A 12,125-nucleotide genomic window follows, 5' to 3' on the forward strand; every position below is an offset into this window, starting at 1 on the left:
CACGGAGGTTGCAATTGCAACGTAATCACTCGGTGTATCATTAAAGACTTTCTCTGTTAATTGTTAGGAGGAACTGGAGCCATTCTGCAGCAGGTATGGGATTGCAAAGAGAGATAATTATAACCAGATCTAATTAGTAATTATAACAGACCTCTCCTGGAAATTGCTTTTTACTTAAATATTCCCCCAGTGCTCCTAAAAAGACTTTGCTGGTTGCACATCACTGTGCTGGGACAAGGTGTGGGTCCATCTGGCACCCGGACCCACATCCTCACCCCAGGATGTGATGTGCCCTCAGCACAGGCTGAGGGAAGGGAGCAGGGAAAAGAAAGCGCAGTGAGGCAGAGCTGAGACAGGAGAGGGTGCTCTCGCTGCAGTGATGGAGGCATGGAGGGAAGCGGGGTGTCCTGGTGCTGGGAATTGCAGGCTGAGGTTCTGATTTCATTTCTCTGCCATGTTAATGGACACAACCCTCCCAAACCTGTCCTGTGACACAGCTCCTGCCTCCCAGAGAGAGCCTGGGGCTCCCGGCCACTAACATACAACACAGCACATCATGGTAGATGCCACACAGCAGCACAGGAGATGTCCAAGCCCAGGGAGGCCAATTGGCACCAGCATATGTGGTCTTAAAAGGTACAGTTTTTGTTCCAGAGGATGTCTTGCCCAAATCTGTCTTTTTTCACTTCAATTGCATCAAAATCCTTAATTCCAAAAGGGAAACTTTTCAAACCTCTGCACTTTTACTCTTCCATCCTTCTTTGTGCCTTTGCACCAGTCAAAGGTACCTTTGAATAGCACTAGGAAGCAAAGCACCTCCAGGTCCTGCCTAGGGAGCTGAGCAGAAAGCTGCAGAGCCACAAAGAGGAGCCTGTGCATGAAATCTGTGCTCCAGTTCCAGCAGGCTTCCTAAGCCTGAAATCCCTCTTCCAGCTCTCCCAGGGGCATCACCCAGGGTTGTGGGTGCTCCTTGTCCTCCCCACCCCACTGCCACCCCACTATGGACATCCTTGTGCTGCCTGTTGGGGACTGAAGCCCTGGTACCACCCGAACTGCTTTGGAGGATGGAAGGAGGAGATGGGCAGCTCAGCCTCTGCAGCAGATCCTTATTTTGTGCAAACTCAGAAACTAAGCAGAAAAGTACCAATGAGGACAACCTTAGTGATGGAGGAGCAGGAGGTGTCCTAACGTGGTCCTTTCTGTGAAGGCAGGGCGAGAGAAGCTCAGGGTAATTAAACACAGCTAGCTGAAAGACAGACTGGATGGCTTAAAAGGGTTTCAGCCCAGACTCTGATTATTGGGCTGCACCAATTCTGACCCATATTAGCCTACGCTGATGCACTATATTTTAATGTAGTTATTTCCTCTCAAACAGAGCCATCTCCAGGGGGCTCATTGGGCAGCAGAGTTAGCTCACAGCTGGGGACAGTCTAACTAGGCCAGCACTGCGGGGTTGCTTTAAGATTATCATTCCTTTTCCCACACATCTCAGTATCATTCCCAGCAGGGAGCACCCACAGACAGCAACGTGTGCACAACACACGTGTGTGGTGGTGGGAAACCACCATGTGATGAGCGAGTGGGATGCCACCAAGGCCAATAGGATGTGATGCTGAGACCAAGCTAAAAGCCAGCTGGAAGATAGATGACGGTGGAGATGGGTGTGCTCTTAGGAGGCAGTTTGAGGGCTTGGGGAGGCCTGGGAAGGGACAGTTCATTGGTAGCTTCTAGGGTTGCTGGAAAGAATCCCTTACGAAAATGGTGCTCTGTATATTTAGGGTCCCTTCCAACTCAAACCATTCAGTGATTCTATGACGGGCTAATCCGAGCACCAGACATGCCCATATCACTAATCCCAAGTGCCATCCCTGAAACATGAGCAATCCCAGCCGGAATATATCACTGCAATTCCACTGCCAGCTCCTGATGTGGTGTTTGCATGTGGACGAAGAGACCTGGCAGCTCCATCACATGCATGGCCTGGAGCGAGACACTTTCCACATCCCACTGTGTTATTGCCACAGTTCCCATCTCCCTAATCAGGGCTTCTCACTCCACGCTGACCTTGCTACCTTCCGGTTCAAGGCCCCTCTATGGCAAAGCAATTCAATTAAGCCCTGGTGCACTGAGATTGCTAAAATAAAAGGGGGAGGGAATAAAAGGAGCCCAACAACAACAAAAAACCCACCCTCTGGAGAACAATTTTCTTCTATGGATTTTTAAGACCAGTGGCTCAAGAATCACTTTCTCGTTTTTGTGCTGTCTCTCCAGTCAATAAATAAGAAGGAAATAAAGGATTTCAGAGAAAATAGAATGCAGTCAAAAGGTAAATTGTGGTCTTAAAAGCCCCTAAGAGACTGTCACAGACTTTGAAATGTTTCCTAGTTTGAGACCATTTCTTCCTGACTACATGGTTTCCTCTCCTTTATTTGTATCTCTGGGAGGTAATCTTTAAAACTGATTTTCCCCTGGTTGCATTTCATCGGCAAAGAAACTAAACAGGCTGCTGCATTACAGTAATAACATCAACATTTCAGCCACCTTCGCCTTAATTATTTCTCTGTCTTGCCAACAGAAGCAGTTAAAAGAGATTTATATTGGGGTGGGGGGGGTAAGCTGCATGTGTGTGGATGGGGAAGATAACCTGAAACAACCCATTTCTCCCTTGTTATATGCTCACCAGCAGTAAAAAAAAGAGTAAAATAAGGAAAGAAATACCCGAGGTAAAAGGTTTGGGCCATTTAAGGAATAATAATGTCAGCATTTCACCTGTCTCTTGCTTAATTATTTCCTTCTCTCAGCTCCGCCACCTGAACCAGTTTAGATAAGATTTCAGTATGGATAAGGAAGAAGAACCTTTATTCGCCAAAGCAGATAAGCCGCTTTTTCCAATGGAAAGGAAGAGAATACAGCACTAAAGCCCTCCTGCCATCGAGTCTGATTTATCAACAGCCTCTTAGCAAAGGCCACTTGCCACTAAAAGCTTGTGAAGTTTTGCAAAATGCTCCTGGATAAGAGAAAAGGACTTGTAAAGACAAGAAAGGGAAGCTGGAGCGTGCCAAGCCGCACGTCAGCATCCATGTTGGGCCAACACACACACTCAAGGTCAACCCAAAAAGCACAAGAGTGACAGGATAAGGGAGAATGGCTTTAAACTGACAGAAGAGAGATTTAGATTAGGTATTAGGAAGTTCTTCCCTGTGAGGTGCTGGCACAGGTTGCCCAGAGAAGTTCTGTTCAAGACCAGGTTGGACACAGGGGATTGGAGCAAGCTGCTCTAGTGGAAGGTGTCCCTGCCCGTGGCAGGGGCTGGAGCTGGAGGAGCTTTAAGGTCCCTTCCAACCCAAACCACTCTGTGATTCTATGATGCATAAAGTCCTTCATGACCAGAGAAAGGAGCTGGATACCCAGAAAGGCTCTTGCACCACAGAGGCTGTGGGTCTGGCAAGCTGAGGGCTCTGGAGGCTGCGTGTTCGGGGCCAGCCCTGCAGCACAGCGCTGGATGCCGCGTGCCTCCTTCTCGCTGCGGGTGCTTCCAGCTCCAGCCTTGCCAACCCACGTGTTCACGGCTGCCAACGCGCACCCAACACACCCGCAGATGGGACGCTCGCCTGTGTGCAAACATTTACCAACACCTTGAGAGACTCGCGAAGGTTCCTGGAAGCTGTCCAGCCGCAGGAAGGAGCCTCAGCACCATAGGGAGAGGGGCCGGTGCGACGGGAGATGCTGCTGCGAGTGGTGAGGAAGAGGATGAGATGCTCTTGGGTGCTCTGCACACCACTACTGATATCCCAAAGCAACATTATAAAGATAAGAAGCTTGCAGTCTCTCCCTCTCACCTATAGAGTTTACTTTTGCTATACAATTTCCACCCTTCGGTGGCTCGCTCCGATGTTTTGCCTGCGTTTCGTGGCTGACCCTCAGGCCAATCCATAAAGCAATATTTGCTCAGGGTTTTGCGTGTGTGTATGTCTTTTTATAATCTTTAAAATAAATCCAGGGTGGGCAAAACCTTTCCCTCTTTCTTGATTTAAAATGGGTTTGGGAGTGGGATTGTGTAAGAAGACAGTAGGGGATGAGGAGGGTGCATTGCTGGCTGTGGTGGATGAGCAAGGGAGGGAAAAGCTCTTGCTTTCAAGCAGAAGAGTGCTTGGATCCATACACTACCTGCTTGTAACCTGTCAGCTCAAAAGCAGTGAGGAACTGCTACCCTGCTCTGTGCTCCCCGTTTGCACCCCAAACCTGCCATCTCTCCAACCCAGTGCACACCAGCAAGATGCTTCTGCTTCAGCCCACCCCAGTGGGGCTGGATTCGACCCCTTGCCTGTTCCCACAGAGCCTGCTTATGCTTATGAGCTCCTCCAGCCTCCCTCTGCCTGGCCTTGCCTTCCCACCCTGCCTCGCGTCTGATTATATTGGGTCTGCATGTGTAAGTACAGCCTCCTGCCATCCTAATCATCTAAAGTGGCTATTTGAATAACAGTTGTTGGTGCCTGTAGTTTCCTGTAATTTCCGAAAGGAAACAAATCCATGCAGACTGCAATTTTGTGCCTATGAATTTTGAATGAATATCTTTAAGAGCCTCAATTTCTCTCTCCCTTCCTTCCTTCCCTCCCTCCCCTGCCTCCAGACCCAGCTGAGCAAGAAGCTGCCACCAAAGGGTCTCGACTGAGTGGCTCTGAACTTTCAGGGTGTGGATGCTGGGCTATTGAGGCTTGATGCCTCCTAGGAGAGACACTGGCATTCAGCTGGCAAAGCACAATGCCACTGGTTGAGCTTGCTCAGGGAGCTGGAGGAGGAAAGTGGCCAGATTTCACTCACAGGAGACCTGCTCCATGGCAGGACAAAGCAGGGCATGGAGGCAGAAGCATCTTTCAAGCCTAAGGTTTGCATATTTTTCCCTGCAAACTAAGCATGGGAGGTCTCTCTCTACTCTGTTGGTACCTGCCCTTTGGAGATGCTGCTGTTAGCCAAGCTCTTCACCTCCCAACCCAGAGCAGCTGTATGGCATCCCTCCTCCAGAGTTATTTCCATGACAGCGACAGTCCCTATTTACAACCTTCTCCCTTTCAAGTTTCTCCTCCTGTTCTGCTGTGTGCAGTTTTATGGCAGTGAGGGTTCTCCTCTTTATGACATTGTTGTTCCTAAAGTGGTTTTATCACCTGGTTTTATTGCAAGATTACTGTAGAGCACCCCAAGTGCCATGGCAGTGAGGAGGGAGAACAGCTTTGGAAATGCAGCAACTCTTTCCTGAACAGCTTGCTGCCTTGCTGGGGAAGGGGCTGTGATTTGGTGATGGATAGAGCGCTTGTTATCCAGTATATTTTTATCCATAGATATATAAAGCACTTTGTGATCCCAGTGGATACAAAGCACTATATAAATGTAAATCATTATCATTATCATTAAATACCTTCTGCATCTTTTAAACCTACCAGTTGGAGTCAAATACATACGGGGCAGCTGGTACCTGCCTTTTGCTGGTGAACCAAGGACGAGGGGTGCAATTGCTGTCTTAGTTAGCAATTACATGTGATACCAGGAAAGCCTTTATTTTCCCATTGCAATTTTTCATGCTGCCTCTGATTTGAAAGTCACTTCTCACCCACTATGAGAAATCTCTGCAGACTTCCCTAGCAACAACCTGAATAAGAAACAGCCACCTTGGGTGCATGGATGCTCCCTGTATTATCTGAGCTGTCCGGTGTGTTAGGGACAGTAAGATCCCCTGTGTGCTGCTTGGTCACAGGGAGAAGAGTTCAGTTGCTACATGATTTATGACTCAAAGGAGATTATAGGCACTTGTCTCCAAAACTATGACTCTGCAGCATTTTCGCTTGGCCACTGCCCAGCCCCTGAAATAACTGACTGCAAAAGCCTCCTGGATGTCATCCTTGTCGCAGCCATAATGGCAATGAATGCAGGGTACAAGGCAGATAAGGTTTATAACCCAATGTTTCCCATTTCTGCTTCACCCCAGTCCTTCCTTTCTTTAACAGTGGGATTTGAGCCTGAAAGACTCACTCAAGGTCGTACATAGAAGCTTTGGCAGGACCCAGGACTCGTGTTTCCATCCAGGCCATCAATCACTAGATTCCCTTTCCACCAAGAGAACAAGCCAAGCAGGCAATGTGTTGGTGCCCCTTCTTTTGTTCTCCTACCCATGCTAAGCCTGTATTTTATTGCTAAAGCCCATCTGTGTTCCTGTATCTCCAGCAAAGCCACCAGGTACCAACAGCTTCTCCCCATGGGAATTCATCTCCAGCTGCATGACACTCAGTGAGATGCTTCCACCCTGGTTCCTGCTTCCCACCCCTTGGAAATAGCCATTGTTTCTTGGGTCACTGCCACTGCCGGAGAGCCAGCTGCACTGATGCCCCATCCTTGGCAGTGCTCAAGCCCAGATTGGATGGGGCTCGGAGCAACCTGGTCTAGTGGAAGGTGTCCCTGCCTGTGGAATTAGATGAGCTTTAAGGTCTCTTTCAACGCAAACAATCTTGTGATTCTATTATGAAAGGGATCCCAAACCCATCCCCATCCTACCATCATGCCACAGATGCGTCAAAATCAAACGCTAGTCCAAAATGCCATGAACAGACAGCACCGCAATGGATTTGTAACAAGAGGAGAGATTCATCACAGGGTTTTCCCAGTCCTTTCTCCACTGTGACACGGCGAGGAGGCTGGTTGTGGATGGGAGCTGTGTGAAGAAGCCTGAACTCTGGCTGTGACACTTACCAGAGATGGGGTAATGCAAGACACGCAAAAAGCAACCCGGCAAAGCTCAGAGCCAAGAAAACATCCCTGCAGGCTGGCCCAAGCAGAGAGCTGGAGTGGGTGGGCAGCCTCCACCTCCTCAACAGCCACTTTACACATCCCCTCCCAAAAGCATTTCCTCTGCCCCTGCTGAGCCCTGGCTTCATTCTTCATTAGGGTGGATCGATAAGAAAGCAGGGGCTGTCACTCAGGTGATGCCACGCTTCGAGGGCCTCATTCTTCTCTGCCAGCAGACAAGGGGAGGGGGAGTCAATACTGTTGTCAGGTCACTAACAACCCACCAAGTTCCCAGCAGTGATGGATCCCCGGCTGAACAGGCACAGAGCGCAGCGCTGCAATCCATACTGCACTCGTGCATGCACGGGGGAGAGGCACAAAAGAAGCTGCTGCACGTGTGGATAATGCCAATACAAAGTAGGATACGGATGGGGGAGGTTTGTCTTGATTGACAAGAGGGAGAAACACATATAGGCGTGCACAGCAAAGAGAGATTTTGCAGAATGTGAGGTGTCAGCTATCCAAAAGGGCATAAAGCAGAATAATCTCCGCTGTCCACTACGTGGAGCAGGAGCTATTAGATGGTGGATGATGGATTTGGGGGTGAGATGTTGACGTTTGTGCCTGGAGCAGGAGGTGGTGCAATACAAGCAATGAGCACAGCAGGATGGAGAGATTTTGACACATAGCAAGCACCGCCCGCCCCCCCCCCCCCCCCCCATCATTTTCCTGGAGACATCCAAGGCCAGGCTGGATGTGGTCCTGAGCAGCTTGATCTAGTTGAAGATGTCCCTGCTCATTGCAGGAGTAGATGACCTTTGAAAGTCCCTTCTAACCCCAATTATTCTATGATCTCAAGGCAACTTCACAGCCATCTGAACTGGGAGTAACTGCTCACTGTATGAGGGCCAGGCAGGTGGGCAGAACAGCAAGGGGGGCTAGGAAGGGGCAAAGGGATGCAGCTGCTGCTGTACTGAAGGGATGACAGAGAATTGGGAAGGGTTTTTATCAGCTCTATATGCTTTGCATCCATCAGCTTGCAACAGAGCAGCAGACTCCACACAGAGAAGCCAAATGTATTTGATAAAAACATGGGTCAGGCCCTCCCTGCGTCGAGGCAAGAAATCACAGATCGGCGCAATAACCCCAGCATTCATCATTTCTAACCGTGCTTCTTCCTATTTACTCTGTGGTCCTTCAGTCCTCAGCATTCAGCTGGGAATGCTGTTGCCACTCCGAGAGCATAAGCACGGAGAAGTTTGACGGGAGAGGTGGCAGACCAAGTGATACAGCTGAAAGCAAACAGACAGGCTTTGAGGCACACAAATCTTCCTTCAGCATTCAAGCTTGGCTCTGAGGTGCCGACAGCTAACCATTAATTTACTGACAGAACAAGCAAAACCCATCGGTATCACCTAACCCTGGGGCCCTGGGCTTTCAGAGAACATGAATCTTGCAAGACCACTCAGAGATGGTGTGAGCTGGTAACATGGGACCGGGGCTTGGGGGAGCAGAGGCAGAATCTCTGTAGTGAACTGCCCTCTGTGTGATTCCACACCAGCCACTGCTCACACACAGCCCTGTCCTGTCAGGAAGGAATATATTGATCATTCTTAATGCATTTGATGAATATATATATATATATATATATATGTGTGTGTATATATATATATTTCCTGATTGAACAGTGGGCTTCTCCCATTTTCACAACTGGGCACACTGAGCTCTGTCTCAGTAGCCCTATAACAGCACAAAAAGGCAGCAGAACTGCGGGTGTATGTGAAATGTGAAACAAACCCTGTTCTTAGCTTTCCTCCCCCTGTATTTACATAAACGAGAAGTTGTTCTCCATCACCAAGGAGCCTGAGGGTGCTGGACGTGTCCCACACAGCATTTCAACCCAGCGCCACACAGCCAGCTAGGATGTGATCAATGACGGTGTAAGCAAAACAGTTTTGCTCTGAAGTAAGGAGAAAGGAGCTCACGTGGATGCTGCTTTGCCTTCCTCCTCTTCCAGGCCAGGCCAATCCCTCCAAAATGGGGTAAGAGGAGCACTTCCCAGGGAAACCCAGCTTGGGAGGACCCATCTACAGCTGAGTTTTTAGCATGTGGTAGCTCTCTTTGATCTAGCTACAGACTGCACAAGGCAGAAGCTTCCTTTCACCTTGCGTTTGTACAGCACCAAGCACCTCCGAGACCCTGGGTTTGCCTGGCTGGGTATGGTCAAGGCTGTGGAGGCACCTTCCCACCCCAGGAGCTATGCAGGGATGCTAGCAAAGAAACCCACCCACCCTGTGCTATCAGAAGAAGCCGGCTCACAGCGCTGTAAACTTAAGCTGCTCAGACACGACATCAAATATTTAGGTTATCTGGGATTTGTGCTCGATTGTTTGATGTTTCTGTTTCGTTCCCAATAGACCCCGTTGCTATTTTACCACTGAAAATATTCCCAGCAGAAGATGCAGCTTTGTGAAGACCCAAACGTTCTCAAGGAGAAGAGACGGTGTGGGAGAAAACAACATTTTCACCACTTCTTTTCCTGCTCTGAATTTACGTCCTGACTCTCTACCTGCTGCTTTAGGTTGAATTCTGCATTCAGAAGTTAAAAAGTATGGAAAAGATGGTCCCAAACTGAACTGTTTCTGGATTTGAAGCATCACCTAGTCTCTATTTTACAAACAAACATTGAAAACCAGCCTTTTGCAGGCCATAACCTCTTTATTTCCTATCAAACCCTCCAAAAAGCAGGAAAGCTGGGAAACACAGATGTCTCAAGCTGCCAGCAATCATTTTGGTAATGGAAATAGCTTACTCTGCTCTGCAGGGGAGGACTGGGAGGACTTGGCTAGAAAGAGGATTGGAATGAAAGGAAAATGAGGGAAAGGGTTGTGATTGAACGGGAATGCACTTGACACCAAGGTGACCTTCCTCTTCTCCTGTCCCTGGTTCGTGCCATCTTAAAAGGCAGAAGTTCTCGCTTCAAATTAACTTAATCTGTAGCGTTAAATAATTCATGTTGATTAAAGAAAGCTTTATTTCTAATGGGACACACGTGAAGGCAGAGTTAATATTAGAAGAGGCCGTGGAGGGGGAAGAGACAGGGAATTAGATTGTAAAAGGTGAATGTACAAGTTAATTAGCTATCAATTATTCACCTTAAGTCTCTGGAAGCAGCTCTTCTGCCCTCATCCTCACACCCCCATGGTCCCCTTTTCCTGGTTGTCACTGATTTCCCACCAGCATCCCTCTGGAACTGACCCTTTCCCTGCATCTAGTGGGGTACAGGAGCTTGCTGTGGCACAAGGCAAGGCTGGAGGCATCACATCTCCTACTGGGGAGGACCATAGACCAGGACAAGCTTGGGATGCTCCTGCCAACCACTCTACCAACAGGCTTCCTCACCAGCTCCCTGTCCATACGCTCTTCCCAACCTGGACTCCCATCACCACTGAGGCTCTGCGATGCCACCAGTGCAGCGAGCCCAAGCTCCCTTTTCCATCCCCTCTCCTCCCTCCCGGGGGTGCCAATGTTCTCTTCAAGGTTCCTCCTCGCTTGGCTGCCTCTGAGATGCAGGAACTCAACACTAATTAACATGCCTGCAATTCCCAGCTCGGCTGCGGGGCTTCCCATTCCCTCCCGCTCCCCCCTGGGTGCAGTAGGATCCACAAGCCAGCCCTCTGGCTCCTTCAATGACGCGGGCTGGCATATTTTAACAACACACATCTGGTGGCTATATAATCTGTTGCATTTGCCCTCCCTGCTCCCAGCTTTGATGGAGGACTGAAGGGAACTCTCGAGTGGTTACAGCCAAAGTGTTTGCTTTGCAATTCCTCTCCATCGCTGTCTGATTTTATTTTCAAATCTCTCCAAGTCCTAATCAGGCTCTTACTTCAGTTAATTAATACCCCAGCTTAGTTAAACACATCATAAATTAAGAAGCCCTGCCGTTAAAGATGTACCAGGTAGCAAACAGCCCTCCAGTGACTTCCCAAAGCCTGCCTGTCTTGGGCTCCCCTGCCAAACCGCTGCCCTTAAAACATGGATGCCCCCAAATGTCTCAAATCCCATCTTATCAGCTTGATCAGTGCAGTGACTCCTTCCCTGGACAGGGCAATGGTAGGAGGGAATGTGAGGGAGATCCTTCAGCTTTGGGATGGGTGAACCAAGCTCCCGAGCAATAGTTATCCCTGAGACTCCACCAATACAAGATTTTCCCTGATGCTGATGACACTAATAGGCTCATCCGTCTGAATGTTTGGACTTCCAAGGCTATGGAATGATCTGTTCCACTCCATTTAACCATGTAGATTTGAAAACAATGTGACAAAACCTTAAATATTTAATTAAAATACAGTGTTAGCTCTGCCTCTGAGCAGGGAAGTAGGAGGCATCAGCCCCATAAAGCTGTTGTCTGACATGAATGACAGCAGTTGGAAACTGAATTTGAGAGCATTAGGGGATTCCTTGATACCAAGGAAGTGGAAAAGCTGGTAAGAATGGACAAGGAAGTACTGACAGACACAAAAGAAACAGGGAAGGTGTTTTCCAGACACAAGGCTGGGGTGTGATAGAGTGGGATGGGGCTCCCCAGAACTCCTCCAACATCTATTGGGTTACCCACGTCCCACTGGTGATGGCTGCTTAGCTCATGACTAAAGCAGGCTCATCGAGTCAGATTCACAAGTGCCAGCTTTTGACACATGGTTGGAAGTGTCTACTCTTAACATGCCAATTCTATTCCCTCCATTAGGCTGGCTAAAACATGGACCACAGACTGGAGCATCCGGACACACCACCCTACTACAAAGGTATCCAAGTGCGAGCTGCCGACTGCTACTGCCCCTCCAGCCCCTTTCCAATGGTGTCGATTATCACTCCTGCCTCCCCAACCAGCCTTAAATCCCTCCTGAACACCTGCATAAATACATCTGAAGTGAAAGGCATGCTATGAATGGGTTGCAAAGCCTCATTTTCTCATCGATTTGCCTTAAGTTGAACACGCTGTAACTTTAATTTTCTTAAAAGGAAAACAGTCTGCATATACAAGTTGCTGAACATCTTAGGTAAATGTACCAATTAGCAACTACCATGTATATTCACATAAACATTAACTACCAGCTCTTCAACACATTCCATAACCCCAAAGATAATAACGATTTCCTTTTGATCCATAAAAGCCTCACTCTGCTCAATCAACGCTGTGCAGCGGCTCCGAGCGCTGACGTACACCCCTGCGCCCTGGGACTAAATTAGGTTTGAAATCTTTAGCTCTAATTAAATAACATTATTTCTTTTGTCTGGCTCCAGCAACGTACTCTGCCTTTGTGACACAAGGAGAGAGCCCAGGTGAA

General features: G+C 48.6%; 1 protein-coding gene across 1 annotated transcript in view; it reads right to left on the bottom strand.

Moving 5' to 3' along the window:
• Window positions 1-12,125, bottom strand: part of KIRREL3 (kirre like nephrin family adhesion molecule 3) — a gene marked incomplete at both ends in the record, with an annotated part of 271,688 nt that overhangs the window by 54,250 nt on the left and 205,313 nt on the right. The gene's annotated exons all lie outside the window — the stretch shown is intronic.

Source organism: Psittacula echo (genome assembly GCF_963264785.1).
Source record: "Psittacula echo genome assembly, chromosome: 18".
Lineage (NCBI taxonomy): Eukaryota > Metazoa > Chordata > Aves > Psittaciformes > Psittacidae > Psittacula > Psittacula echo.